At 35.1% G+C, this 4974-nt stretch overlaps 1 non-coding gene across 1 annotated transcript; it reads left to right on the plus strand.

The window, feature by feature from the left end:
* Positions 1 to 3508: 3508 nt before the first annotated feature.
* On the plus strand, positions 3509 to 3617 carry LOC118055175 (small nucleolar RNA R71). Its single transcript, XR_004688609.1, has one exon. It is a non-coding gene; the product is annotated as a small nucleolar RNA R71 (small nucleolar RNA).
* Positions 3618 to 4974: the final 1357 nt, after the last annotated feature.

Genomic DNA, 4974 nt, shown 5'->3' on the forward strand with positions numbered 1-4974 from the left:
CCAAGATCTGTTTGATCTTCCTATTAGCAAGTTCTACCTGTCCACTCGTTTGAGGGTGATAAGGGGTGGTAACTTTGTGTGTGATTCCATATTTATGGAAAAAAGACTCAAATGGCTTGTTGCAGAAATGTGTTCCACCATCACTTATCATGGCTCGAGGGATTCCAAATCAACTTAAAATGTTTTCTTTCAAAAACTTTATCACTGTTTTGTGATCATTGTTTCGACTTGGAATTGCCTCTATCCATTTTGAAACATAATCTACTACGACTAATATGTACAAGAAACCAAATGATGGAGGAAATGAACCCATGAAATCTATAACCCAACAATCAAAGATCTCAATGAGAAGAATATCATTTAAAGGCATCATGTGATGTTTTGAAATAGATCCCAACTTTTGATAATTTTCACAAGTCTTGTAGAATGCATGTGAGTCTTTGAACATGACGGCCAGTAAAATCCACTTTGTAAGATTTTTGTAGTTGTCTTTCTTGATGAGAAATGACCCCCACATGCTTCAAAATGACAAAATTTAATGACACTACTTACCTCATTGTCAGGAATGCATCTTCAAAATATTTGATCAGGACAATATTTGAATAAATAAGGGTCATTCCAATAAAAGTTCTTCACTTTGTTCAAGAACTTTCTTTTGTCTTGGGTACTCTAATGAGCTAGCAATTATCCTGAAACAAGAAAATTAACAATATTAGCAAACCAAGGCATTGTAGAGACAGAAAATAAAGATTCATCAGGAAAGTAGTCATCGATTGGTATGATGTCAGATCTCGAATCGGTTGTCAATCTTAACAAATGATATGCAACAACATTTTCGGTGGATTTCTTGTCTTTGATTGTGATATCAAATTCTTGAAATAACAAAATCCACCGCACCAATCTAGCCTTAGAATCTTTCTTAGAGCGAAGATATTTCAATGCTGCATGATCACTAAAAACGACAACAGGTGAGCCAACAAGATAAGATCTGAACTTGTTATATGCAAATACTACTGCAAGTAATTCTTTTTCAGTGGTAGTGTAATTCATTTGAGCACTAATTAAAGTTTTACTTGTATAGTAAATCACATAAGGTTTCTTATCTTTTCTTTGTCCCAAGACAACACCCACAACATAATCACTAGCGTCACACATTATTTCAAAAGGTAGTGACCAATCAAAAGGTTGAATGACAAGAGCAGAAGTAAGCAAGCTTTTAAGTTTAACAAAGGCTTTTTCATATTGTTCAGTCCATTCAAAAATATTTTCCTTTGTTAGAAGGTTACACAATGGTTTAGATATTACACTAAAATCTTTGATGAACCTTCTGTAAAAACCAGCATGTCCTAAGAATGATCTAACATCTTTAATAGATTTTGGTGTTGGTAAGTTGGCAATTAACTTGATTTTAGATTTGTCAACCTTAATTCCTTTTGATGAAACAATGTGACCAAGTACAATGCCGTTTGTTACCATAAAGTGACATTTTTCCCAATTCAATACAAGATTCTTCTCTTCACACCTGTTCAAAACCTTTTCCAAGTTAGTAAAACAATCATCAAATGAATCACCAAAAACAAAAAAATCATCCATAAATATCTCAAGGAAATGTTCAACCATATCACTGAATATGCTAAGCATGCATCTTTGAAATGTGGGTGGTGCATTACATAATCCAAAAGGCATTCTTTGATATGCAAAAGTACCAAATGGACATGTGAAAGTAGTCTTCTTTTGATCTTCGAATGCAATTTCAATTTGATTGTAACCTGAATAGCGATTTAGGAAACAATAAAATTCATGACCTGCAACTCTTTCTAGGATTTGATCCATGAAAGGTAAAGGGAAATGATCTTTTCTAGTCCTTGAATTAAGTTTCCTATAGTCAATGCACATGCGCCAACCAATAATAGTCCGAGTTAACTCATTTTTCTCATTTGTTATCACAATTACTCTAGACTTTTTGGGTACAACTTGGGTAGGACTTACCCATTTACTGTCAAAAATAGGATAAATGATTCTGTTATCTAGAAGCTTAATGACTTCATTTTTCACTACTTTTTTCATATTAGGATTAAGCCTTCATTGCATTTCTCTAGAGGGTTTAGCATTTTCCTCCAAATAAATCCTGTGTGTGCACATCAAAGGGCTAATTCCTTTTATGTCAGCTATGGTCCATCCTAATGTATTTTTATGCATTTTAAGTGTCTGTAATAACTTACCTTCTTGTTGTGCATTAAGTTTGGAAGAGATTATTACCGGAAAGGTTTCATTTTCTCCTAAAAATGAGTATTTAAGATTGAATGGTAACGACTTCAAATCAAGTTTTGGTGATTGAACACTTGAAGGTATGGACTCAATTGATCATGGTGACAATTCTTCAATTTGTGGTCTCCAATTCTTTGACTTTGATTCTTCCTGAAAATTGACCATTTGCAAATCATCAGGTTCATCAATCTCAGTTTCACTGAAAGTGGTTTGAAATTGATCATGTACTAATTTTTCAATAAAGTCCACTTCCTGTAAATCATTATCATCTCCACGTTGCTTGCAAATGTTGAAAATATTCATCTCCAATGTCATGTTTCCAAATGATAGCTTCATTAACCCATTCTCACAAGGTTCAAGAATGGGTTTTTCAATAACCTTACCACCATGAAGAGTGATGACTGATTTGACTTGATCCTTGTGTTGGCTTCCAGAACTACTCGCATTTGCATTGTATTGCCCTTTTGGATTTTGCTGTGGTTGAGATGGAAACTTACCTTTCTCTTGGAAACTGAGAGCAGATGTTAATTTTGCAAGAGCATCTTTAAAATCTGTCATGCTTTGAGCAAGTTAAGTGTTGATTGTCTCCTGCTTTTCAATGAATACATGCATTGTTTCCTCAAGATTTCTTCTAGGAGGTGGAGCATAAGGAGGTGCATATCCATGAGAATTTTGAAAATTATGGTGTACTTGAAACGGTGGCTGTGAAGTTTGTGCATTGTTGCTATCACTCTTCCAACTAAAATTTGGGTGATTTCTCCAACCAGGGTTATACGTTTGTGAGTATGGGTTATGGTTGGGTCTTTGGAAACTGTTTAAAGCATGGGCTTGTTTATGGAGGCATTCCCTAAAAGAAGGCAAAGTTGGACAATCATTTGTTGAGTGTTCCTTGGTTTCACAAATTTGACACACAATGTCTTGAACAGATTTTAATTGACCACTTGTTTTCAATTCAAGTGCGTCAACTTTTCTAGCTAAAGATGCAAACTTGGCTTGGAGGTCATGATCTTCCCTAAGGTTATACATACCTCCACTAGATGTATGAGGTTGGGTTTTACTTGGTGCCTCATAAGTGCCTGTAGTGTCCCAATTTTATGCATTTTCAGCTAGCAAGTCTAGTTACTCCATTGCTTCATTAAGGTCTTTATCTTCAAAAGTTCCATTGCACATCAATTCAACCATTTGCCTATCTTTAGGTGTTAACCCTTCATAAAATTATGAAACCAATCTCCATGTTTCAAAACCATGATGAGGGCAAGCATTAAGCAAGTCTTGATACCTATCCCAACATTGGTAAAATGTTTCACCTGGTTTTTTAGTGAAAGTAGTAATTTGTCTTTTGAAAGAGTTGCTTCTATGAAATGGAAAAAACTTCTTTAAAAATTGTTGTTGCATTTCATCCCAAGCACGAATGGATCCTAACCTATGATTTTGTAGCCATGTTTTAGCTTTATCTTTTAATGAAAAAGGAAAAAGCTTTAATCTAATGGTATTCATGCTATAATTTAAGTCATTATAGGTGTTACAAACTTCTTCAAATTCTCTCAAATGCAAGTATGGATTTTCTAGATCTGAGCCATGAAAAGAAGGTAAAAGTTGAATAATGTCTAGCTTAAAATTAAAATGAGATGCATTAGGAGGGAAAACTATGCATGAGGGCACTTGTTCTTGTGGGATTCATGTGGTCTCTAAGTGTCCTAACACGGTTATTCTCATTATTCTCATTATAAAGTGATTGGTTATCTTCTTCAACCATATTTTCTGAAAATGATGAGGATTGTCGCACCCGACATCGCGGCGGCCCTAAAAAATAATAATTTTCTTGAATTAATTATGGAAAAAGAACAGATTCTAGCATCCGGTTCTTTTAGGAAAAAAATGTCTTGTTTGAGGAGTCGCCACCTAGTATCATGGTCACTAGGAACCCTAACTGGTCAACAGAGATTCTATGACTCGGGATTGGTTACGTAAAAGGGAAGATATTATCACCCCTTAAACGTTCTGCCTAAGGCAGACTGCATTGTTGGTTTTGTCTTAAATTGCTAAATATTTATTAATTTATGCTGTGATGATTTGTCTATAATATTCCTGACTCTGGCGCCAGTGAATATTCGAGCTCGAATAATTCCAACTCTGGCGTTGGTAAAAATTCGTAGCTACGACAAAAATTAGATCAATATATTTTATTCTCTACTCTAGTGCCAGTGAATAAATAAATAAAAATAAAATTTATTTTTACGCATGCACATATTTTTTTTATTTTTCTAGCTAAACAAAATAAAAAATACAACGAATAAAAATAATATAAATTTAAAACTGAGATTTTTTATTCCTGACTCTGGCATCAGTGAATAAACCAATAAATTTACATTATTTTTATTTATGCATACACATTTTTTATTATTTTTTATTTTTCTGCTTTTTATTTTTTTATTTTTTTGGGCTGGGTCCAGCTCAGCCCACATGGGCTGGGCTGGACCCAGCCAGCCCACATGGGCTGGGCTGGACCAAGCCAGTGACCCGGCTGGGCCAAACCAGACAGGAGGCACGCGTGGAGTGTCTCCACGCGTGCATGCACTGTGCGAAGGTAATTAATTTACCTTCGCGCAGTGCAAAACTTCACAAAATGAGGCAAAGAAGAAAAAAACGAAAGCTGACTTACCTGTGCGGAGAGAAACAGAGACGCGATGAAGGATTTCGGGTCGT

This window comes from Populus alba, chromosome 4 (genome assembly GCF_005239225.2).
Source record: "Populus alba chromosome 4, ASM523922v2, whole genome shotgun sequence".
Lineage (NCBI taxonomy): Eukaryota > Viridiplantae > Streptophyta > Magnoliopsida > Malpighiales > Salicaceae > Populus > Populus alba.